This window comes from Myxocyprinus asiaticus, chromosome 8, assembly GCF_019703515.2.
Source record: "Myxocyprinus asiaticus isolate MX2 ecotype Aquarium Trade chromosome 8, UBuf_Myxa_2, whole genome shotgun sequence".
In the NCBI taxonomy this organism is placed as follows: Eukaryota; Metazoa; Chordata; class Actinopteri; order Cypriniformes; family Catostomidae; genus Myxocyprinus; species Myxocyprinus asiaticus.
Window position 1 is genome coordinate 47,751,337 of NC_059351.1, and position 27,617 is coordinate 47,778,953.

Below are 27,617 nucleotides of genomic sequence, written 5' to 3' on the forward strand. Positions count from 1 at the left end.
GCAGCTTAGATCAAATATTTAAGTAGACTTAATTTAGACAGTGCCTGTAGGCTATTATTTTGTGATGTCAATAACAAGACAGACTTATCTTGTGTTTCTGTTCCTTTATTTTTTAAAGCTCAGTACATTTTTAACAATTTCAATGAATCTAATCAAATGATATACCAAGTCTTATATATTGAAATAATATTAGTTAATATTCTTAATGAAAGCTTCTTTTTTATATTGGGGGTCAGTGTGTTGACTAAGAGTCTGTATGGGGGGCACCTGGGTATGTAAAGGATTTAAAAGATTTGTAGTGAGCTAAAAAATTGGTTCTGATGTAAATTCTGTAATCCTTGGCTTTATTTTCTCCCTAAAGATTGTTTGAACATTGTAATAACACATTTACATGTACAACCCCAATTCCAAAAAAGTTGGGACAGTATGGAAAATGCTAATAAAAACAAAAAGTAGTGATTTGTAAATTATATTCACCCTTTGTTAAATTGAAAACACTACAACTTCACATTATATGATGTTTTACCTTGTGAATTTCATTTTTTAAATTTTTAATTTTTATGTACATTAATTTCAAATCAGATGATTGCAACATGCTCTAAAAAAGTTGAGACGGGCAGTTTAAGACTAATAACAATTTGACGAGTTAAAATAACAAGGCGATGTGAAACAGGAGATGTTAAACAGGTAAGGCAATTGTGTTATAGTATATAAGGATCCTCCATAAAACAGCCTAGTCCTTCAAGAGCAAGGATCATTCGAGACTTATCAATTTGCCAACAGATGCTTCAGCAAATAATCCAGCACTTTGAGAACAATGTTCCCCAAAGACGAATTGGAAGGATTTTGGGCATTTCACCCTTTACTGTGCACAATATAGTTAAAAGATTCAAGGATTCTGGTCAAATCTCGGTGTGTAAAGGGCAAGACGAAAACCACTTCTGAATGCGCGTGATCTCTGATCCCTCAGACATCACTGTCTTAAAAAACATCATTCAACTCTAGTGGATATCATGAACATCGGTTTGGGATTACTTTAGTAAACCTTTGTTAGTCAACACCAGTCGCCACTGCATCCACAGATGCAAGTTAAGATTTTACTATGCAAAGCAGAAGCCCTACATCAACACTGTCCAGAAGTGCTGCCGACTTCTCTGGGCTCTGTCTCCATCTTGGATGGAAATTAGAACAGTGGAACCGTGTTTTTGGTCCGATGAGTCCACTTTCAAATAGTTTTTGAAAAACACAGCCGTCCTGTTTCCCCCGGAGGAAAAGAGGAAAAGGACCATCCAAGCTGTTATCAGTGTCAGGTCCAAAAGCCAGTCTGTATAGGCCAGGGGTGTGTCAGTGCCCATGGCATGGGTAACTCACACATCTGTGAGGGCACCATTAATACAGACAGATATGTAAAAATTTTGGAGCAGCATATATTGCCATCCAGCACCGTCTTTTCCAGGGATGTCCTGGAATTTTCAGGACAACTTCAAACCACATACTGGCTGAATAAACAGAGAGTTCGGGTGCTAGATTGGCCTGCCTGCAGCCCTGACCATCTCCAATTGAGAATGTGTGGTGCATTATGAAGCGCACAATATGGCAATGAAGACCCTGTACAGTTGTGCAGCTGAAGACCTGCATAATGGATTAAAGGGTGGAACATTACACTTTTTAAACTTAACAAACTTGTGTCTTCAGTGCCTAAAGGCTTAATAAGTGTTATTAGAAGAAATTATGTTTCACAGTGGTAAACACACGACTGTCCCAAATTTTGGGAAATTTTTGGAGTGTTTCTATCATCTGATTTGAAATTACTGTACATTTTCAAAAAAACGTTATCTGCTACCAACACAAAGGGTGTTTAACAGATCTTTACTGTTCTTCCTAAACTCCAACCTGTTTCTCCACGTAAATTTAGCCCGGTCTCATGACAAGTTGTAATAAAAGTACACGATGGTACCCTAATAAATCGTGCGACTTTGACTTATATAGAGAAAAGTGAATGAAACAATGAACGATGTTCATAAAATGAATAAAAGCTGTATCTTTTTGTATTAGCCAAATCATATGATATCTTACGTTTTTGCCATCTTGTACAAACTATTACGAGTTGTCATGATAATATGTTAGTAGATTTTTAGTGAAATTGTCATAATCAATGCAGTTCTATACAATGTTATCACTACATTATTTGTTCTTGTGTCTTTATAAAATAATATTTTGAAAGATCTAGCATTGGATGTTTTTCTTCCTTGTTTTCTGTGCATAGTAGAATGCAAATGTTGGTTTAGATTTACAGGTTCATAGGTTGTTACCATCTCCCCATCGAGAACAATTCAGAAGTGTCTTTGTTTGCTCAGTAGCGCTTTCTTAGCTGTTATCTTCAAAAATACATTTTCTTCACATTTATTCACTTAGCAGACAGTTTCATTCAAAGAGACTTGCAAATGAAGAATACTAAACGATGCAAGCTATTCATCCTTTGGAGGCAGTCACCTGAGTGTTACAATAAAAACTAGATAGGTAAAGTTTGTCAAGACAAACTTTGATGTTGGCTTGGCAAAGCCTTGTCTGAAAGTTTAAAAAGATGGATATATGGATGAATGGGTTGGTTGATTGATTGATTGATTGATTGATTTTATTCGCTATAGGAATATTCCATCAATTTAAGTCTATGGGATTTTTCAGAATTTTGATTGCCCTGTGAAAATGGTATTTCAGTTAGAAAAGATATACTAAATTAAGTTCGAACAGTCTGAATGTCTGTGCCATGGTGGATGTAGCTTGAAAGCTCTAGCAGGAATTACAAATGATAATTTTGTTCTTAGTTTAGGAATTTTGGAAAAACCCATAATGGCTTGAAACTGGCTTAAAACATACAGTATTGCAGTTAGGTTAATGGTTGTGGATCAAGTTCTCATGAAAGATTTGAACGATTTGTATTAGACGCTGAACCTGAATTCTGCCTGCAAAGTTGAGAGTTTCAGAATTAATGTTGTATATTCTCTTGTATGACTCGCAACAATGCATTGTGTTTCATTTGCATAAATGATTAAAATGTTCTGTTTGTGGCTTTCCTGCTTAAGCAGCAGTCGAAAATGTGCAGCGACAGATACATATTGTTTCCCTGGGGTTAGAGGCATGTAAAATTTCAGCTACTAATACTTTGTTACTTGTGGGCTGTTTGTTGTACGTGTTGAACGACTCAAACAATCACACTGCTGCGTTTATTTGCAGTGAATAATGAACTTGCATTACAAGTTGTGCTTTCCAGCTCGGGCAAACTTCTTAATTAAAGACAGAATTTTTGTTTTGTTTTTATTTCCCACTGAAGGGAAGAAAAAAACCTTTTCAGCAAAAACTTCCTGCTCCAAAACATAATAATGAAATATACTTTTGCAGCACCGGAATTATCCTTTATAGTTTTTCCGTTGCTGAATAATTGATGGTGGCCCCTTAGATAGAAAAGAACCTACAATGAGGTTGACGTTAAAGGGATAGTTCACCCAAAAAAGAAAATTCTGTTGTCATTTCCTCACATCTCCTTTTGAGTTACATCACTTCAGTACAAGAGACCAAAAAAAAACTGCATTGCCGTTTCCACATTTATTTGCTTCTGAAGTAAAAACAAATTTAAGCTTTGTAAGATGCCTTCTTTCCCATGCTAAATGACATTCATCTGATCTTCTGGGAGAAGGTCCACCAGCTTTGTCTCATTATGACGGCAAATTCTGGAGACGGCGCATCCAACAGGAAGCCTAGAAATGTCTGTGATTGTGTTGTTCAGCCTCTTTTCTTTTGTAAAGTGCACAACCTTGAACCTGATTGCATGCTACCAAATGACATGGATGATTTCATCATGGTAAGCTCAGTGCTTTGTTTTTGCACACAGTAATCAGTGCTTTATAGTGATATTATTTCATTTCCTTTTTTGTATATATCTTACACAATCAGAAAATGTTTAATGTGCACTGAACCACTGAGATCTCATGGTGGGCAGGGCTACCTAGTGCAACACAAAAACAAAAAAGCATTCAACAAAATATCCTGATGCTTGTGGTCACTTCTAGTTAGGACAAAAACTTTGATATACATTTTATTGTTTGATGCTTGAAAGCAATGTTAGCTGTCTTTTTTAGCTTTATTCTCATTACTTGGTTCCCAAAACTTGTAGTTGTTCATTTATTTAGGCCAGAAACATCTTTTATGCAAGAACACAAATGCTCTGCTAATGCATTGCATGAGTACTGTTGCATTGCACATACTGTAATGTGAGTTTTTGCATTTCTGTGGTGTTAAAAAAACTCAGTACTGTACTTGCATGGGCGATTGTATGGAGCAAGGGCCATAACTAGTGGGGTGAAAGGTGGTAAAGATTCTAGGGGCCCAAAGGTCCAGGGGGCCCCACAACATATTCTAAACTGTATTTTTTAATAGGAAAGGGGCTCAGAGCATTGTACAGTCAGGTGGCCCAGATTACCTTGCTACGGCCCTGTATGGAGCCCCTTATAGGACAGAGAGGGACATTTTCCTGAAATAGTTGTTTTGCCCCCTCGCAATGAATTCACCATGGTTTTACTACATTAACCATAGTTGAACTATGGTGGTTGTAGTTAAACCATAAAATTTACCATGGTTTTTACTACAGTAACCATATTTTTAAGGTGGAAATTTTCATAATTGAGCCATTGCTTTCACTAAAAAGGTACAAGAAGATGTAATCACCAGTAAACAATAGGAGACCAAGGTGGAAACAACAGCAGTGGATGTGCACGTCAAGATCACTTGTTTGAAGAGGAGGAATATGAAGACATCTTCATGGGTCTTAACTCCTGAAGATAAATAAAACATTATCTCATAGCAGTCGTTGTGCACATGCGCCAACCACTTGTGTAAGCCTGCACGGTAAAATGGAGTATACTTTGAAAGGCTGAGCATTCGACTGTACGCTGGCGCTAAACGTTCACATCAAAACCGAAGTATACTTTGGGATTTCCTACAAATATCTATGCCGATAAATGGGATGTATGATTATTTAGATAGCTAGCTATAAATATCTTGACATTTTAACTAGCTTTCTCTTCAAACGATTGTTCTGCCATGACGATTGTGACCCTTATAGTAAATGCAATGCATACTTGTGTTGAGTTACGAATTGTGCTCTGGCACATTTTGGAACTCAGTGACTCATGAAATTGAGCTTACGTAGCTAGAAGCGTTTGTGTTCATGTACTTCCAAGAGTATTTTTCAGGCTAGTTCTTTCTAACCCAACAATCAGACTGGCCACTTCCAACGGTTGTTGGGTTTTGTGAGATCAGTATTTTAACACTGTAAGGGGCCATTCAGACTGAATGCTTACTTGCGCTGAAAAAGCTAGAGGCAGTGTCACAAAGAGAACAGAATGCAGATGTCTTGAGATGTTTTTAAAAGTTGAAGTACTTTGCTATTTGACACAATATCTAAAAAAACCATGGTGCTGAAAAAACAGCAACGTCAAAAGGTGTCTGGCTAGTGCATATTTAAAAGAACGGACAGATGCAAAAACGTGTTAAGAGTAAACAGCCCTTTAGTGTTTGTTGGGGTTAGTGTGAAAATGACAGTTATGTTTCCAAACATTTCCATTCTGTTCCCATTCTTATCAATTAAAACTAGAAATTAGAATTTCACCAATAAATGGTCCAAATTCTTTTACAAAACAACTTCCAGTATAAAGTATCACTGGACTTTCAGGGTCCTTCAAATACAAGTAATGTGTGGTATTTTTGGGGTATTGTTGTTTTGTTGCATCACCATAAATATGTTTTGAAATGTGCCTGCCAAAATGTAGTTTTTATGGTCGATTATAGTTGATTTTTCTCCCCAATTTGGAATGCCCAATTCCCAATGCGCTCTAAGTCCTCCTGGTGGTGTAGTGACTTGCCTCAATCCGGGTGGCAACAAATCTCAGCTGCTTCCACATCTGAGACCGTCAATCTGCATATCTTTTCACGTGGCTTGTTGAGCACATTACCGTGGAGACATAGCGCGTGTGGAGGCTTCACGCTATTCTCCCCGGCATCCACGCACAACTCACCACGTGCCCCACCGAGAGTGAGAACCACATTATAGCAACCACGAGGAGGTTACCCCATGTGACTCTACCCTCCCTAGCAACCGGGCCAGTTTGGTTGCTTAGGAGACCTGGCTGGAGTCACTCAGCACGCACTGGATTCAAACTTGCGACTCCAGGGGTGGTAGTCAGCATCTTTACTCGCTGAGCTACCCAGGTCCCCGGTCGATTCTACTTGTGATGATACTGTTGTTTTCTATATACATGAATGGATGGCTACATTATAAAATATTAGTCTACCTCAGAGAGCCAAAACTCTCCACTAATGGATTCTGATTTGGGTAGATGTGGGTGGCACTTAAATACACAAACACCTGCCTAGGGTTTGTAGTGGTGTTATTCCAGATTCTGTTAAAAATAAATTATGAATCATTTTGGTCTAATTAGACTCCCTAGAACTTAGTTTTGATCCACATTGAATGCTTTGCCAGTGAGTTTTATTAATTTATTTTGCTTTGGTTTATAGAATGTCCGCTATGACTGTATGTTTTCCCACAGTAAGTTCTCAAGCGTAGTACCTCTTTAATGGTAAACTGCAAGCAGTGGTAGAGTGAATGATTATCCTCTGTAAGTTGGAAACATGCCTGAGAAAAGTTCTTGGGGGATTTGAAGGGTGTTAATCCACGGATTTGGTTGAATGTGCACACACACTCAGAGAGCACAGTTTGCATTATTTTGCGAGTTTCCCACCGTAATGGCGAAAGGTACAGCCACCGGTCCGAATGCTTGATCTTACAGCTGAATGCTTGATCTTGCACAGATTTCTGTAAAGACATCTAAAGCTTTTCTTTACCCTCCATCAAACTGTTTGATCCACTTTGCTGCTAATAGGCAGAGAGGCGTCTGCTGTCATGCAGTTTCACACCAGCGGGGTTCGACTGACTCTCGTACTGTGCCTAAACCACTAACTGGCTTTGTTTTGGTCTTAAGACTTTAAAAAGGTTTCCTTTGGCATTATAGGAACTTGCATTTCTTTTATGGCATCTTAAAGGCTTGAAAAGGTTCTCCTATGACATCATAAGAACTTGAAAAGATTCTCTAATAACATCATACTTAAAAAAAAAAAAGTAATCCTAAAAGTTAAAAGTTATCCTATCACATCATAGCAACCTTAAAAGATTCTCATATGACATCATAGAACAAATTTTTTTTTTTTTTTTTTTTTTTTTTTTTCTTTTTAAGAATTTAAGCCTTTCAACTATTTTCTTGTGCTTCATTATGATAATTTTTCAAGACATTTTTGATTTAAAGACCCACAGAAAATATGGAAAGGAATTTTAATTAAGAAAATTAAAACCTGTTTTTATAAAAGAGGTATTTTCAAGTCATTGTTTGTTTTAATTGCATTCTCAATGTGTAAATGAATAGATCCAGATAAACAAACAAACAAACAAAAAAAAAAAAAAACAAAAAAAAAAAAAAACAATCACATCATTGACCCTTTACCATTTTGTAATTTAACTGAAATTTTTATTCAACATGACTTGCAGTACACTTCATACAGGGGCAATCCCCCAGAATTTGCACTATTGTGTAATGGATTGACTCCTGCAGTACAAAATAAATAAATAAAAACATAACAATCAAAAAATAAATATTTTAGACAATCAATTAAAAAAGTAATAAAACATTTTTTGCGCCTTGAATACATGTGGCTGTGCACATTTTAATCACTTTCAAAAAAAAATTTCCAACATGTTTTCTAGGTAAAGAGTATTTTTATAGACATCATGAATTTAATTTATTAAAGTCATGCTTTAAAAAAAAATAAATAAAAGGTATTACAAAGTTTTTTTTAATAATGTCAGCCCTTTGACTCCAGCCAGGTCTCCTAAGCAACCAAATTTGTCCGGTTGCTAGGGAGGGTAGAGTCACATGGGGTAACCTCCTCGTGGTCGCTATAATGTGGTTTGTTCTTGGTGGGGCACGTGGTGAGCCTCCACACGCGCTATGTCTCCGTGGCAACGCGCTCAACAAGCCACGTGATAAGATGCGCGGGTTGACGGTCTCAGACGCGGAGGCAACTGGGATTCGTCCTCCACCACCCGGACTGAGGCGAATCACTATGCGACCACGAGGACTTAAAAAGCACATTGGGAACTGGGCATTCCAAATTTGGAGAAAAGGGAAAAAATCCCCCCCAAAAATACAATAAAAATTATGTCAGCCCTTTAATTAGACTTTTCATTAAGATCTCAGGACACAGATTTGTACCACAGACATGTATGACTTGAAGCCTCACAAAAAAAATGCAATGAATTTTAAATCAGAAACTGAGCAAATAGCACAGAGTTTTGTGAATAAAGCGCCTCATAATAAAAGAATGACAATAGCTTAATTTAAATACTTTTAAAGCCGAGCACTATTCCAGCGCTGATTACACCTGCTTAATCTAGATTGTGGGTGGTTTTTGAATAAGACGCAGATTTTAACGCTGAAAAAGTAGCGCAACTGTTTAGTGAATCCTCCCCTTAATGATTTTCATCCTAAATCTTTTTGTCATTATGTCGCATTTTTTCCACAAAGTGACTTATTGTACACTTATTTTGGGGCAATCCCCCAGAATTTGCACAAGAGCACAATGATGATAGTTCATGGATTGGCTCTCGCTGTACTCAGACCTGACACCACTTGGTTACTTTCTAAGTAAAAAAAAAAAAAGTGGGCTGTTTTTATGTCTTCTTCAGGTGGCCCTGCATGCATGTGGAGTTGCAACTGACATGGTATTGGATCGCTGCCTACAGGCAAGGTTAGGATTTGTGGTTAGTCCATGCTGCTACGGATTCATTCAAAACATGCTCAAGTTCAACTTTCCCAAGAGGTAGAAACTATATCCACTTCTTCTTCTCTCTCTGTCTGACTCTACTTCTATTTTTGGTCCCCTAATTCCACAGTACACAAGACAGTGTGAATCTATTATAATCTATGATATTAAACTCTAAGCTCTATATACATGCATACATAATGGAACTCTGCAAATACACTGACAAGAATGAATGATTTATGAGGAACAATGGAAAATAGCGACGATTACCCAGTTACTGGATAAAGACAATAAACATTAGCTATTGCATCTTTCTCTGCAAATGAACGTTCTTGGAATGTAATATCCCATATTAACTGATACAGCTATAAAATAATACATCTGAGCCCCATCAATCCTGCATTCAAAGTTGGCCAGAAAACTTCTTGACTTCGACAACAACTTCACTTTTCACTCAATCAAGAACTATCACTGCGAGAGATCTCAAAATCTGGCATTAACTTTCATTTAATATAATAATTTTGCCATAGGCCATGAACATTGGTGTGGCAAGAACAGTGAGAGCAGGAAATAATTTTTCGTGTTTGTGTTCACCGTGTTGCCATGACATCAGCCCATCGAGTGATTTGTCAGTTGTGGCATTCAACAGTGCTACAGGAAGGGCAACATGATGACAGCCAGTTAATGTACCAAACATTACCTACCACACACATAATCGCCAAGATTTGAAGAGCTTTGAAGTGTTACACGAAATGTCCTTCTGTATTTACAGTTTATTTCAGCAACAAAAATGTTATGTAGGATTTTGTACAGAATATCAGTTCTTATGTTTTTAGTGTTTCATTTGATCCTAATAGACTATCCTCTTCTTCAACTTTGGCGTTAACTTCTGCATCATATCATTTGTGTGCGTGTGAGCTCATTAAATTACCCCCTTTGTTCCTCTCCACAGCATGAGGTTTGCGGAGACTTTGAGCTACAAGGTAAGAGTTTCGGCCATTGCTTTCACACTTTTGATAATCACCTACCCAAGTGGGATGTCTCACCATTCGATTCTTCTGTTTAACACAGGGCGCAGCCAGAAAACTTCATAGCAGTGCATACACTCTTTAAAATGAAGGTTCTTCTGTGGTTCTTTGAAGCACATTTGGTTCAGCACAAAACCCTATTCTTACTGAGAACCATATTTATCACTCTGAGTTGGGCTATAGAGTTGGCTACATCATTGGTTCCTTGGGTTGTGTGATGTTACGTATTTATACTGTACATTATATGTTCCTTAGTGTATTGGCTCTACATATCAGACCAGTGTTTAAGAGTAGTTAACTAAAAGTAGCGTCGCTACCAACTTTACATTTTTCAGTAGTGACCATATTTCAGCAATTTTTACAGTACTGTAGCTTATCCAGTAACAAGCTATATTTTTTAATTTTTCTATTTTTTTAACGAGTAGCACTGGAGCATCACAACATGCTACATTTGTCACCTAAACCATCACCTAAACCATCCTTTCTCACATGTAGCTTTGGGAAAACCAAATCATTTAAGTGAATCAGTTCTTTTTTACAGTTCATGTAAGTGAACCGGTTAAAATAAACCATTCCCTTATATTTAACGTTGGGAACTCCGATACATTATAGTGAGTCATTTCTTTTGGCCGGTTCATGTGAATGATCTAGTTCACTTAAATGATTTATGGATTCACTTGAGCTCCACACAGCCTTAAAGGGACTTTAAGCAAAATATTTAGAGTATTGCACTGTTAATCACTATATTTCGATTTAGTTTTATGAAATAGCATGTTTTCTAGTTTATAAATGTATATTAAATAATAATTTCAACCTGGTCTCATAGTGAAAACATGACTCTATATAAATTTTTTATACAACTTGTTATACATGTCCCCAGGTACAATTCCCTGCAGTTTACAGGTGAAATGAACACTAGAGGCGCTACAACAACTGTGTGTTTATTCACTTTCACTCAAATCCTGACTTTAATGGCTGATAATGACTTTATAAATACTAATTTTCTCTCTATTACTCAGACTCTGCTATTTTATGATATGTACACACTTTTACTCTAACGCATCCTTTGGAAAACGATACATTTTAATGTTTGTATTACATACACCAATCAGCCACAACATTAAAACCACCTGCCTAATATCGTGTAGGTCCCCCTCATGCCACCAAAACAGCTTTGACCCATCAAGGCATGGACTCCACAAGACCTCTGAAGGTGTCTTGTTGTATTTGGCACCAAGACATTAGCAGCAGATCCTTTAAATCTTGTAAGTTGCGAGGTGGGGCCTCCATGGATTGGATTTGTTAGTCCAGCACATCCCATAGATGCTCAGTCGGATTGAGATGTGGGGAATTTGGAGGCCAAGTCAACACCTTGAACTCTTTGACCTGTTCCTCAAACCATTCCTGAACAATTTTTGCAGTGTGGCAGGGTGCATTATCCTGCAGAAAGAGGTCACTGCCATCAGGGAATATTGTTGCCATGAAGGGGTGTACGTGGTCTGCAACAGTCTTTAGGTAGGTGGTACGTGTCAAATTAACATCCACATGAATGCCAGGACCCAAGGTTTCCCAGCAGAACATTGCCCAGAGCATCACACTGCCTCCGCCGGCCTGCCTTCTTCCCATAGTGCATCCTGCTGCCATCTCTTCCCCAGGTAAACAACGCACACGCACCCGGCTGTCCAAATGATCTAAAAGAAAACATGATTCATCAGACCAGGCCACCTTCTTCCATTGCTCCATGGTCCAGTTCTGATGCTCACATGCCTATTGTATGCATTTTTGGTGGTGGACAGGGGTCAGCATGGGCACTAAGCCCCATATGCAGTAAGCTGTGATACACTGTGCATGTTTTGACACCTTTCTTTCATGGCCAGCATTACGTTTTTCAGCAATTTGTGCTACAGTAGCTCTTCTGTGGGATTGGACCAGATGGGCTAGCCTTCGCTCCCCACGTGCATCAATGAGCCTTGGGCGCCCATGACCATGTCGCCGGTTCACCGGTTGTCTTTCCTTGGACCACTTTTGGTAGGTACTAACCACTGCATCCCGGGAACACCCCACAAGACCTGCCATTTTGGAGATGCTCTGACCCTGTCGTCTAGCCATCACAATTTGGCCCTTGTCAAAGTCGCTCAGATCCTTAGGCTTGCCCATTTTTCCTGCTTCCAACACATGAAATTCAAGGACTGACTGTTCACTTGCTGCCTAATATATCTCACCCCTTGACAGGTGCCATTGTAACGAGATAATACATGTTATTCACTTCACCTGCCAGTTGTTATAATGTTGTGGCTGATCAGTGTATATACACTTATTCCAGTATAAATAACATGCACGGTAGCTCACCTGATAGACCATTGGACTTAGAATTGGAAGACCACAGTCCAAGTCCAGCCATGAAGCTGGCACAAGACACAACAGAGTCATAGAAGCAGTACGACTTGAGATGGTTGCTTCAGAAAATTTTATTTTTCATTTCACGTCTGCATTTTAAAACACTAATGGTTAGATTTAGGCGTTGATTTGGTAAGGATGTATTTTTTAAACATCTCATTTATATTTTAAAACACTATTGGTTAGGTTCAGGCAAAAGTTTTAGGTTAGGGAGGTATGTTTTAAACACATCCATCTAAAATTCACCTTAAAACCTCGTCTGAATACGACACCATTTTACTCACTTTTGGCACCCCCAGCTGGACATTTCAATAGAAAACTGCAGCCAAACATGTTATACAGCAAGTACATTTTGAATTGCAAAAATTTTGTCATGTTCACGTAAATTTCATGAGATCAGGCTGAATAATTTGTTTCATTTAATGTTGTCTCACTATTTGTTTAACCCTTATGAAAATTAACCATAGTTTTACTATAGTAATATTGTATTAACCATGACTGAAGTAACCATTTTTTGTTGTTGTTGTTTTTTTGGTGGAAACCATTTTTTTTTTTTTTTTTTACAATTTACCATGGTTTTACCACAGTAATACTGTAGGATCCATATAGTAACCATAGGTTTACCATAGTAATATTGTAACCATGACTGCAGAAACCATGGTTAATTTTTGGAGTTACCACAAATACAATGGATAAACTATGGTTACTGTAGGATAATTAAATATATACAATACCTATCAAGTGATTTACATCTTAAGAACTTAAAGTTCTCCTATTATAGGAACTTAAAACTGTTGCTTATGGCATAATAGGAACTTTAAACATTCTTTTAAGGCATTATAGGAACTTAAAATGTTGCTTATGGCATCACTGAAGTTTAAAATGTTCTCTTATGGCATCTTAGAAACTTAAAATGTTCTCTTATGCCATTATAGGAACTTAAAACATTTCTCTTATAGCATTTTATAAACTTAAAAATGTTCCCTTATGGCAACTTAGAAACTTAAAATGTTCTCTTATGGCATTATAGGAACTTAAAAATGTTTTCTTATGGCATCTTTGAAACTTAAAATGTTCTCTTATGGCATTATAGGAACTTAAAATGTTCTCTTATGCCATTATAGGAACTTAAAAACTTTCCCTTATGGATTTTTTTTTCCTAGTCTTATCTCTAGGTGCTGGCAGAACAGTGGGTGTTGGAGTGGAGGGAGAAGTGTAAGCAATGGCTGAGGTTAATCAGTCATATTACACTGTCATCAGCGGTCTCTCAGTCTACCACTCACACTGTGCTGATGGCTCCTGCCAAACAAATCACTTAGACTCTCAAAGAGACAGGCATGGATCTAAGCCAAGTAGACCTTTATTTAGAAGTGCTTTGGCAAATAACTTATCCAACTCTGTTTGTGCTGGGAACATAAATGATACCTCGAATTGAGAGGCTTGTTGAGAAGAATTGATCGCTGATCACGTACTTTTCTAAATGATCAGACTTAAGATTTTTTGCCTGCTGAGTAATAAAACAGGTGAAGAATATCCCATAGACTTACATTGAAGGAGGGACTCAAGCCCAGGGATGGTAATCATAAGGAGTTAACGATTACGGTTCCGATTCTAATTCTCTTAACGATTCCGGTGCCTTAACGGCTCCATTAACAATTATTTTAGTACTTTTGAGGAAGAATTATCTGGAAATTAGAAATGTGATTCTTATTGCAAAATGAAGTTGTCTTTAAATTAAGTACAGAGACTTTAGTTTTAAAGTCAGCAATATCAATGCATTATGTCTCACTTTAATGATGTAATTATAAAGAAACCATTGTTATGAATACTAAACATGCAGTAGAAATGCTTTACTGTGTTAAAGCATGTTTTGGACACATTATACTGAGTAATGACATTGATCGTGACTATTAGCCTGAAGGATTAAACTTGGTTGGAGGAATCAATCTTGCAGCGCAGTAACATTCCATTCCATTCAGCACTTGTTTCAGTAAGTTAATGTGGAATAATGGTCGCTTGAAGCCATCATTGGTGAAGAACAGCAGAGGAAGTCATTTCGCAGTACTTCCTTTCAACTACCCTCCCAAAAACAAAAAAACAATTAGAGTTGCCAGTGCATTGATTGATATAGAATGGACTGCATGCAGCTCTGTTGGCTGGTTACAACCATTGATAAATTGTTGGTTGTTTCAACAGAACACTAACGACTGGATATATCGATGTTCTACTGCAATTTATGTGAGCTGAGCCACGCACTTGCTGTTTGTCAGATATATTTGTTTGTGTTCATGAGGGTGTTTATTGCTGTGCCTGCACATGTTCATTGTGTTAACATGTGCTGTAGGGCTCTCCTCAGGAACACATGATATTGTGTAGGTTTGCAGACCAGACGGCTGTCAGTTTACCCTCAGAACGGCGATCAATTGGTAAGCTGTTTGGCTTTTTAAGCAGGTGTTCAGAGAGTTACCGTGGCAATTTTTCTTTAGGAGTGGAAATTAAGTTTAATAGAGAAGGTGTTTGCTATGGCAGCCATCACTATTATTACTTAGCAAGCGACGCTATTACTATTGCTGATAATTAGGGTTAGGGATTTAAACAAAGCTCAAAAACCAAGTATTAAACTGGTACTTAACACTTAAATGATACCTCAAATCAAATGGCTTGTTGAGGAGATGTGTGCTAGAAAAGTAATCAGACTATAGAGAATATATATAGAATATCATAGAGAAGATTGGGCTTATTTGAGTTTTTATGGCGGTTATTTAGTAACACCTTAGCAGCCACCAAGAACACTTTATCAACCTTCTGGCAACCATCCAGAACACCATAGCATTGTTTTTTGCAATGTATCGAGTGATATTTCCACAGGCAAGCACCACTCACATTTTCTTAAAAAAAATGTTACATCTAATTTTCAGGGTTACCAAGCTCATGGAAAACGTGGAAATATAGAGGAAATTTAAAATGCTGATTTCCAGGCCTGGAAAAGTCATGGAAATGTCTATAGTGAATGTTAGTTTTTCTATTTTTCTTCTGCTCTAAAAAATATCTCATCAGTTAGATATTGCGTTCAGACCGAGCACATCCTTGCACTAAAAATATCTAGACACAGCTCAATGAATAGAACAGAACACAGGTGTCTCAGTATGCGTTTTAGCCATTTTAATTTTTTTCAACCTGACGACATCTCAAAAACGTGGTGCTCCTGTGCGAAATGCTGAAATAGCAAGATGCTGCACAACGGTCAAAGACATCCATCTAGCACTTGCTTACATATAAAAACAGCTGAAAAAAAAGTGCAGATGGATGGGAAAACACTTTTAGTGTGAACAGCTCCTAGAACTTGTTCACAAGCCATAGTGATGTCCAATTTGTGAGAGAATTGTTCTTTTTGGTAACTGATGGTTCATAACGTCTCACAAATTGGTTTGAATGATTCATTAGCAAATTTGTCTGAATCTAAATGATTTTTAAAAACCTTTATCCAGTAATAAAAATGATTGGAAATGTAATGGAAAAATTATGGAATTTAATTGGGAAAAAAGGGTGGGAACCCTGAATTTTACATAAAGCTGCTGAGATGTTGTTGGAAGTTCAGTTCACTTTTGCTAAAATTCGTTCACTTTGAATGAAAAGAGTATTTGGCAGAGCTGTTAAAACACCATTTGGTGGTGAAGAAATTAAACACTTCAGCTTTAAGAACCAACAACAATTGCTACTTACAAATACACTTTTTAGAATGGTTTCATTGTAGTTGTTAATGATGAATATCTCACAATCCACAGTGGTAAAAACATTGAAACAATGAAAAAAAGATAAGACTGTGTGATTTCTCAATTTTTCAAACTTTTCATTCCACACTTTTAGCCTCATAGTCTCTTCACACTCTCGCATAAATCTTGAGGCCGCTGTCATCTCTCCTTCCACTGCCCATCTTTTATAGCCAATGAGATGACAGCCTCACAGTCTCTTCACAAAACACATGCTAACTAACACCGATCGCTGTGCAGTGCCAGTCAAACCCGAAACTGATACAAAGGCTTTTCAACCACGCAGATAACTTTTATTTTGGATGAGCTGTTAACTACGGCAGGAAGAGATGATTGCATTTGTTTTAAATCCCTTTATTATTTTTTGAAAGTCACTGCTTTATGTTTTGCCTTTGATGATTTAAGTGATAATATGACCTTCTTTAAAGAAATACCTGTTATGAAGGTCGAATGTAATTTCCCTTTAGAAAAACTTTGGCATTTTGTGAAGTTAGTTAAATTTAAGTTTTGTGAAATGTACTTTTATATTTGAGTTTGGATGTTAAATTAAATAGTTATTTGTTTGATTTATAATAGAACTGAGCTGTTCAGAAAAACTCTTAAAAAGTAGAATTTTTAAGTTTTACTCTTAAATAAATGAATTGTAATTTTTAAACATATGTATAAAATCATTACACTCACATGAGATGAGGACTCTAGTCATATCAGTAACCTTATAAAAGCTGTTTCATTCTACATGGCGGAGGGGCGATCTCATGGGGGCTGCCATTTTAGAGTCACATGACCAGCTGAATACTACTCACTTATTCTCAGTAATCGTGTTGTTATTGGACACTTTCACTCTTGGATTAAATTAATCATGGCTGATTGTGAATAGTGAATTTCTACAATGGCATCTGTAACTGAAAACTATTGATTTTGAATGATGCTGCATCCACACCACTAGGTGTCACTGTAAGTCCAAGATGACACCAACAAAAATTACTGAGTGACCCTTTAACATTTATGTATGTTGTACATACTCTACATAGTATCCTTTTTTGGTATTCAAGTAATTTGACAAATGTACATTAGCATATTATCAGACCCAACACCAATGGACCCTTTTTATAGAGGATGCAACATGATCACGCGGTAAATGCTGTTTCTGATACTTCTGGAACCCTAGGATCTGCCACATTATGCTGATTCACCAACAAACACCATCTCCTATCAGACATTTTTGCAACGGCTTTGTGTGTTTAACTTCCCCTGTCGTGTGACCGGAAGCGCATTGCGTTAGTAGTGTGGGAGACCCAGGTTCGAATCCTGCTTTGAAACCAGGAAGTAATCATGTTCACATAATCAGTGACGAGTGCGATTCAGAGGTTGAATTTTTCCTTTTAACGTACATTTTTACTCTACTGATGGTTGGGTTTAGGTTTGGGGTTTGGATTCAACTCAACTCACTTTTATTGTCACTACACCATTACACAAGTGAAATGATGTGTGAAAAACTTATGTGCATGGTCCAGACATTGCAGCCATACATGTAAATACAATAAGTACACTCAACCGAATAACAATGTACAGAATAACAATAAGAAAATGTACTGAATAACAATATAACAATGTACATAATAACAATATAACAGTGCACAGAATAAGAATATACAGAATGGCAATTAGCAATATACAAAATAACAATATAACACTATACAGAATAAAAATATAACACTATACAGAATTTACACAGTTTGTATGTTACACAATACACATTACACAATATACAAACTGAACAGTTAAAGGCAATTGCACTGAATTGAATTAAGTACTGTATACATAGTATACATAACATGCAGTGATGTGTGGCATATACTATTGTGTTGCCATTAATTCTCAGATGTGTGTGAAAGGGTAGCTATTAATAATAATAAATGTGATATACACAACCGGTCAAAAGTTTAGGGTCACTTACTCATTCTTTATTATTATTATTTTTCACATTTAAGGATAATAGTAAAGTCATCAAAACTATGGAAGAACAGAAATGGAACTATAGGAATTGTGTTGTTTCTAAAAAATAAATAAAAACTATGTAATATTTTAGCATAATTCAAAGTAGCCACCCTTTGCATTGAATTTTCAGAAACATACTCTTGACATTTTCTCAAGCAACTTCTTGAGGTATCACCCTGGGATGCTTTTTAAACAGTTTTGAAGGAGTTCCCATCAACACTGGGCACTTATTAGCTGCTTTTTGTAATTATTCAGTCCTTTTTTTTAATTTGTTATAAAATTTTAGTTTTGTAATGAAATAAATTAATATGTTGGCACAATTATATTTTTGTCTACAAAACTAATTTCAAACATTTAAGCATATTCCTTCAAATCAAAAGGTTTTTAAGATCATGAGAATCATTTCAATCAAGTGACCCCAAACTTTTGAACGGCAGTGTATATACATATTGAGTCCAGTGAAATCCAGTGAATTTTGTGTTAAGGTCCTAGGGTATGATGTTGTTAGCAGTTCAGCAGTCTGATGGTCTGAGGGGGAAAAAAAAAAACTGTCCATGGCGAGCTGTTCAAGCCCAGAGCCCGGAGCTTAATGTCAAGCTTGGAGGGCACTATGGTGTTGAATGCTGAACTGTAGTCCACAAACAGCATTCTCACATATGTGTTCCTTTTGTCCAGGTGGAAGAGAGCAGTATGTACAGTGAAAGCGATGGCATCATCAGTAAAGCAGTTGCTCTATGGGAGTCTTGTGCAGGGGAGTCAGAGCAACAGGATGCAAGTAATTTAAGCAGGTGATTTTAGTTTGCTTTGGTACAGGCACAATGGTGGACGTTTTGAAGCATGAGGGAACTGTAGACAGCAGTGTTGTAGTACTCGAGATCATTCTTGGTCTGGAGACCACTTTTTGAAGGTCTTGGTCTCATCTCGGAATAGACCGCATTTTTACTCGGTTTTGTCTCAGTCTCAGACAAAGAGGACTCTGGATTTTATTTCAAGACCGGTCAAGACCACAACTGCGGGGATATCACTGAATTGCCTGTGCATTGTCTGATTTATTTGTTGACATCATTACTGTGATTGGATGTAAAACTTCCTGCTTCAAATGCAAGCAATAACTTGACTCATTTCTAATTTGAAATTTGTGTTACTATTAACGGCTGTCACCCCCCCACCCCTCTGCACATGCACTCCAAGAACGTGAATGTGGGAGAAAGGAGAAGAAACTGTGGCTGTCTGAGAGATGTCAGCCAAATCTTCTGTAATACAATTTGGCTACCTAAACCAGTGTTTCCCAACCACTGTGCCCACTAGTGTGACGTGAAAGATTGTCAGGTGTGCCATGGAAAATTATCAAATTCCTCAAAATAAATAAATACAGTTTTTCCGGTATTTTAATGAAGGCATAGAGATGTTAGAAGACTTTTAAAGTTGCCAATTCAGTATATTTTCCATTACCAAGTATTTTATGCAACCAGTTTAAATATTTTGTCCATCATAACATTATTGTTCTAATAAACTCTAGTCCGCTGTCAAATGCAACTCCTCACATGCCCACAAAATGATGCTTCATCATCACACTTGTAGTAAAAACATTCAGTCAGTGAACTGAATGAATGAATAGAATACAACATATGTATTGTTTTACTCACAGACTAAAAGCTGTTTAATTGTGCACAGCATAGAGTTACAGATGTTATGAACAGATGTGGCTTACTTGTAGCGTTTCTCTCATGAGAAACTGTTGCATATGATTACTAAAAGAAAATTCTCCTGTTTTAAACAAGTCGGAAAAAAAACACTGTGATTCAGTGTGTAGATTCTTAGGTACTGTAATCTTTACGGAGCTCTTTATCTGAACTGGTGAATGGAGGCCGGGTGGCTGCTCTCGGGTCCTAGTGCCTGCCGGATTCAACCTCTGTCAGTGCAACTTATGTGAGGGTTTTTTCTCTATCAGCAACGTTATTTTGACCCGGTGCGACTTATAGTCAGGTGCGACTTTATTTACGGAAAATACAGTAAATAAATAAATGAATAAAAAATAAAAAAAATTATTTGCTGTGCCGTTGCAAGAATTAATTTGCAAGAACAAATCTACTTGGAAAAGACACAAATTTGTTGGTTTTTCATTATCCAATTAGCGCTCTTGGCATTTGTGACCTCGTTATACAGCATACCTATGTTACTTTGCGTTTTTTTGCATAGCCGAATTTCAAACATTACGAGTTCACACTACTAAGACATGGACAAGTTCTTGAAAAGGAAAACTACTGACAATGGTTATGTGGGATAGTGGTGTGCCATGGAATTTTTTAATTGTAAAAAGTGTGTTGTGGCAGAAAAAAGTTGGGTAACACTGACCTAAACCACAAAGAGTTCATCAGCAAAAAAGCATCCAAAAGAAAACACAGCCGTATGTAAATTCTGCAATGCAATGCAATGCTTACCGAGACAGCTGGGACAACATCAAACTTTTATCGGCACTTAGAAAGGAAGCATAAAGAAAGATAAGCTAAGTGTAAGTGATGCTAGCAAAGCTAGCTTGCTAACGTTAGCAATCTGCCTTTTGCTGCATTCCATTCAACTCGGAAAGTTGGATTTTCCAACTTCCTATGGGAAAAGTGCAATGGAACACCACTTGAAGTCGTAGTTACAACTTGTAAAGTCGTGCGGAAATTTTCAACTCTGATTTCGCCGAGATTCATGTGCGTGACGTCACACAACCTTATCGGCACCCAGGAAGATGTACAAAATAAGTGATAAACATTCACTTTTATTAAATAATATTGATAAATTAGTCAAAGTTCCTACATTACATGATATTAAAGCATGTTTAACAAATGTTAGCAGGTGTTCAAAACATGGTAAATTATACTCTCTTTTGATAATTGTACACCTGTAGCACAAATGCTAGCGTTGCAGATTGTTTATGAATTGGGTTTCTAGGAGACATCTCTGGTGACAGTCAAACACCTGCTAAGCTAATGGGAGAGTTGCAGTTTTGTTTCCTTGAACATCATCTTCCGAGCATCTGGCATTGAAATGTCTTTAGTCAGAGATCTGAGATGTCAAGTGGAATATCTGCATCTGTACTTAAACTCATCTTCACCCCTCACCCAAAGAGATTTAGCGAGTATTAGCTATACATATTAGCTACCGATGTATTTACTGTTTTTTAGGGCGCTAGTTTCAGTTGCTTGCCAGCTATTTGCCACCTAGCTATGTGCACAAGCTACCTAATTTAGTTAACATATATTGAGGGATGTAGCTAATGCAGTGTTAACTTTGTGAGAGATTGAGGGGACAGGGCATGTAGTGACAAATTGTTGTTCCCAAGTTACATTTTTGCTTGTGAAAAATAATGATGAGACAGGCCACATAAAGCTATGTAGCTAATGTACATAAAGTTATATTACATCAACGTTAGCTAATGTTAGTTCTGACATAAACACTACATGCCACGGTAATGCTTCCTCACTTGGGTGAGAGAGCTAGAGATGTGAGAGCAGAGAGTGGAGTAATGCGCCTCCACATATACGGAAAATTTACATTTTAAATAGGCTGTTTTGCTTATGTTTAGCATTCTTTGTACTATTTTCTAGATTTAGCTTTGTGGGTTAAGTTAAATTCAGCTCCTTAGTGTTTGTTTGTATATTTTTGCTCAGAAAACAAAGGAAAATTCACACACATAAAATTAACCTCTGCAATGCCTTTTGATTATTTTATCAAGACATTTCTCATGGTATACTGATACACACACACACACACACACACACACACACACACATATATACGGCAATAAAAGAGGTGAATGAAGAGGAATCTTCATTTGTTTTCTGTGGGTGTTTTTATGGGAATGTTGATCTTTCAGATCAATTTGAGGAGTGCATATGGTTTGCATGTTCCACATTTGATCGTAAGTCATGCAGTGTGGGACTCGCACTGGTCTGGTCTTGGTCTTGACTCAGTCTCGCCCTGCCTTGGTCTTGACTTTGTCTCAACCCCTCAAAGTCTTGGTCTTGGTTTCGGTTTAGGTGGTCTTGACTACAACACTAGTAGACAGGGAGAGGGAGAGGTTGAAAATATCAGTGAAAATACCTGCTAGTTGGCCCATGCATGTTCTGAGGATTTGACCTGGGATGCCGTCCGGACCCGCGGTCTTGCGAATGTTCACCCGTTTGAGAGATCGGATTACATCTGCTACAGGGACAGTAAGTGAACTAACCTCTGCTGTGTCAGCCATGGGAGCTCTCTCTGCGAGGGCAGAGTTGTTCACTTCAAAGTGAGCGTAGAAGGTGTTAAGCTCATCCAGAAGAGAGGCGGGGATGTTTTGGGGGTGTCTATTCTTTTTTTAAATCCGTGATGTTATTGATTCCCTGCCACAAGCTTCTAGTTTCGCTTGTGTTAAACTGTAACTCCACTTTGTCCCTGTATTGATGTTTTGCTGCTCTTATGGTTTTACGGAGGGAATAACAGGCTTGTTTTTGCTCCTCCTCGTTCCCGGAATTAAAAGCGGAGGTCCGCACATTTAGTCGCCTTTAATCCACGGTTTTCTGTCGGGGTAGATATGTATTGTTTTGGTTGGCACCATGTCATCTATGCACTTCCTAATGAAGCACGTAACAGAATCTGCATAGATCTCGATGTTGTCATCAGAGGCAGACTGGAACATCTCCCAGTTCACATGATCAAAACAGTCCTGCAGCATAGGATCCGATTGGTCTGACCAGCACTGGATCGTTCTGGGGGCGGGTGCTTCCTGTTTCAGTTTCTGCCTGTAAGCAGGCAGAAGTAGAACAGAAGAGTGATCCAATTTGCCAAATGGTGGGCGGGGGAGGGTTTTGTAACCATTCCGGAAGGGAGAGTAACAGTGGTCCAAAACCCGTTCTCCTCGCGTGTTGCACGTAACATGCTGAAAGTGTCTTGGTGTTATTGTTCTTAAGTTGACTTTGTTTAAATCCCCTGCAACAATAAATGTGGCCTCAGGGTGCACGGTTTCCTGTCTGCTTATGTTCCTGTACAGTTCCTGTTTCAAACATATGAGGCTGGGCATTGAAATGCGTCTAATCTCCGACTTCAAACTCATCAGACATATTTAGTAAGTTTGGTTCTCTGTTTGTGTGCAGCTATGTTGTGTTATGTTGTTTCTATCATTGTGGTGGACCTGTTTTTAGATAAACTAAATACGTTTTCTCTTGAATGCCCCATATCGCGAAGGGGCTGCGTGAATTGTTTCTCTCGTGCAGTCTCATCATGAACGCACAGAGGAGAGTAATGGTTTGTCAACAGTTTCACTAACTAATATATTACATTTCAGTTTCTTTCTCAACAAAGCTCATCTGCATTCTGCCAGCAATGCCAATCTTTGTAAGTGTGAAAGACCGGAGACAAGGGCATCTTCCAAGAGCTGGAATCATTTCAATGGGAAATGCCTTCTTTTCCCAAAGGATTGGCTCTGGGCCCTGGCCAAATGTACATGAAAAAAATACATACAAGGAGAGGGTGGGAAAATGAGCACAGATATAAAGGGATTCTGTGATGTTGACAGAAATATATATGTGGGTGATTGTTTCATTTTCTACTAAATGAAAAATATGATGCAGTATGTCAGAATTTGACAGTTATGTATATACAAATGCAAAACTACCAAAAAGTCAATTTTAAGTAAATTCTAGAAAAAACACGGAAATCTGATTGTGTATATAACAGTATAGGTGATTAAACATATTTGACTTTAATAAAATGTACAGTATTTCACTCTTTGTGCACTATTTGTACACTATTACTCATTCTTACGGTATATTAAATTGCTCATACTACTTTAAATATTAAGTGCATAATTCATCCCATAAGAATGAATTTATTCAGAATAGTGATGGAACAAGGTTTGTTTCTTAACCCTTAAAGGACCTTCTGTGTTAGTTTGATGTGTTTTAGATTTTAACACCGATTTACATCAACTGAACTTTAACTTTTCGGCCTGAAACTTCATGACATTCTACGGAGGTGATCTGAACCTGATGATGTAAAAACTACTTATTTTATGTTTTTTAAAAGGAAGTTATAAAAAAAGTCCCTTCATAGTCCCACAAATATCTATGAATCAGAATATCACAGAGACTTTGGGATAGACTGTTTTATGTGGGCCATTAAGCAACCACTCAGGATACCCTAGCAACCGCATATAAATGTACTAAAATCCGCTCAGAGAACCATATAGCAATGCCCTGGCAATTAACTAGAACACCCTAACATTGTGGCAGCAGGTTTTGATTGGGCAAGCATCACTTATAAACATTTTTAAGTCTTTTTGCAGTCTGTTTTAATTTGTAGTGTCTATATATCTTTGCATGCTTTATACAACAATAATTATTAATTTTGTTTTGCTTGTTTAGAGGTGAAAAATATACATTTGGGGCAGTAGAGGTTCTAGCTTGTATGGCGCCCTGGGTGAAACCCACTTCCATTTCTCCGTTTGTGTTAAGATTAAGACAGAAAGTCAAATGGGGTTATAACAACACAGGGGTGAGTAAACAATGACTGAATTTTCATTTTGGGGTGAACTATCCCTTTAATAGAGCAGTGTAAATGTAGCAAACATTATTTTTGTAATATATATTTTTTTAAATTGTTTAATGTTCATATACTGTATATCACTGCAGTTTGTGTCATAATACCCTGACATATAAAAACTAGTCACTGCTGCTGCAATGGAGTTTCAAAAAAATCTCCTGAAAGAGTTCATGTAAATTTGGCATCTCTCTCTCTCTCTCTCTCTCTCTCTCTCTCTCTCTCTCTCTCTCTCTCTCTCTCTCTGTTCTGACTGCTGCAGACCTAATCCTAATTTTCCAAATCCTAATTGTTTTCCTCCAATCACCAGGTAAGCGCTGTATGGGACTTGTGGACCTGGACTCAGGGGTATTCTGTGAGGGTGATGACCATGGTTCCAGAGGTCTGCTCACCCAAAAACAATATGCTGGTTGGGGAACCTACAAGATAGCATTGCAATAGCAACAGCCACACCTAACGTTTTGGACAATTGTGGTTTGCATTGGCAAACTTTTCTTTTAATTGCATTTCTTTGATCCAAAAGCATTGATCTCTAATTCTCTTACTCAGGCACACACAATGTTGCTTAATTCATGGTTCAATCAAAGTGTGCAATCAGTGTATTTGTTTTTGTATTGTAGCTTTTCTTTAAATAGCTTTTTAAACGTGGCTTCATCTAAACTAATAGAGTGATTTTTGTTACACTAATGTCTTATAGATCAGTGCTTTGCCACTTGACTCACTTGCTCTGGGTTTTTTATTTATTTATTTATTTATTTATTTTTTGTTAAAAGAGAAAGAAAGCAGCACGCCCCCTCCATTAAATAAACATGGCTTCAAATACTGTTTGCGAATCAGACACATTGAATTCTGTAAAAGCACTTTGCACCCTCTCCAGCATCATTATCACATACAGTATTATGCACAACACAAAAGACTCTCAAAAGAGCCTGCTTTTTCATAGTTATGTAAAATTATTCATTGTAATCTGCTCCTTTCCTTTGCCAGAAAACCTAGACTGCATTCTAAAGCTTTTGTCTTGGAACTATTTGATTAAATGTATTGAAAGTAAACATCAGGAGGTATTTATGATTATTCCCTTGTGTCAAGGGGTTGGGAGATTTGGAAGGGGTTAATATTGATTAAATGGTGCATGCATGGATTAATCTGACCATGCTTATGAATATTTGATTAGGCCACAGCTCATGCAAATGTCAGTGCACCGCAATAGACAACAGTCTCCCACAGCAGTACTTCTCAACTTATTGGCCATGACCCAAAAATTGGTTGCACGTCTATTTTGATCATGGACCATGTGGAGGAATAATGCTAAATGCAAATAATAAGTTGTAGCTAGGCATATAATCATGCATATGTAGGATGGCAAAATAAATAGGCTGAACAACTTTTAAACAACATGATCACACTGGATATCGACATGTTGCCACCAAATGTGTTTACATTTTTCTAATGCAGCAATAATGTACATACTTTGAGGAGGCTCAGAGTTCTGGTCCCATGGAAACCAAGAGGTAACGGCGTTCTCATAATTAATGGTGAGTTTGATTCGGAGGTTACATTTTCCCTCTAAGCTAAATTTTTTTCTCTGCTGACGTTTAGGTTTAGGGTTAGGGCATACAGTTAATAAGAAATGTATTTCTGTTGACTTTATTACAAAATGTACAACTAAAAACACGTTTTATATCTTGCTTTTGGCACCACTCTGTGGACGTTTCACCAGGAAACTGGTACTCACTCGTGCCTATATGTTCAGAACCACTTCCAGTGGTTCGTATTTAGGTAAGCACAGAGCAATTTTTAGCTGAACTTTCCATCTGCTGATGCTGAATTCTCCCTGAGATCAGTATGTTTTAAAAGGGTGGAGAAGGTGCTTCCTAAATCTTTTGTTGTTTACGTCAAGCGTTGTGCGACCAATCAAATCCAGACTATGTTAAATACGGGTTCACTCGTAACAAGTATGAACATGTTTGCGATGTTAAATATTTTAGACAATAAACAATTTCAGATATTTAGAAACCAAAATCATCCATTTCTCTATGTTCAATCTACAGTATGTCATGTTAATAATTTTGCATATTGTTTGGCTAATGCAGTTTGTGGTAATATTAATACATTTAAATGCACATTGAATTTCAAATTGATTTCAAGAACATTTTTGTTGCTTTTTTACAATAGATAGTTTTAGCACGCCACTGGATTTCCAATGTAAAATATGGGCCCTGATGCAAAGCTGGTTGAGAACTGTACTTCAGCATAGAATTATATGTGAACTATTCTCTCAGCTGTACTGTTTTAAATCCATATAGTCATCCAACACCTCTCACTCAGTTTGCTCACTACAAAACAGCCATGGCCTGTCACATGTTCCCCTTCTGAAGAAGTGCACAACCTTTTAGCTTTGAGAAATCAAGGTAGCAGAGCTCATCTGCATTCTGTCAGCAATGTCAATCTTTGTGAGTGTGAAATACTGGAGAGAGGGGCACCTTCCAAGAGCTGGAATCATTTCAATGGGAAATGCCTCCTTTTCCCAAAGGATTGGCTCTGGGCCCTGGCCAAGTGTACATGAAAAAAATAGATACAAGGTTACAAGGAGAGGACGGGAAAATGAGCACAGATATAAAGGGATTCTGTGATGTTGAAAGTAATATATATGTGGGTGATTGTTTCATTTTCTACTAAATGAAAAATATGATGCAGTATGTCAGAATTTGACAGTTATGCATATACACATGCAAAACTACCAAAAAGGCTATTTGAAGTAAATTCTGGAAAAAACACAGAAATCTGATTGTGTGTATATAACATTATAGGTGATTAAATATATTTGACTTTAATAAAATGTAGAGTATTTCACTATTTGTGCACTATTTATACACTATTGCTCATTCTTACGGTATATTAAATTGCTCATACTACTTTAAATATTACGTGCGTAATTCATCCCATGGAAAATCTATTGAATTTATTCAGAATAGTGGTGGAACAAGGT

The 27,617-nt window shown here is 37.4% G+C and overlaps 1 pseudogene; it reads left to right on the plus strand.

Moving 5' to 3' along the window:
- The window catches only part of LOC127444791 (glutathione S-transferase C-terminal domain-containing protein-like), an 86,714-nt pseudogene extending 61,105 nt beyond the window's left edge, over window positions 1–25,609 (plus strand).
- The last annotated feature ends 2,008 nt before the right edge of the window (window positions 25,610–27,617 follow it).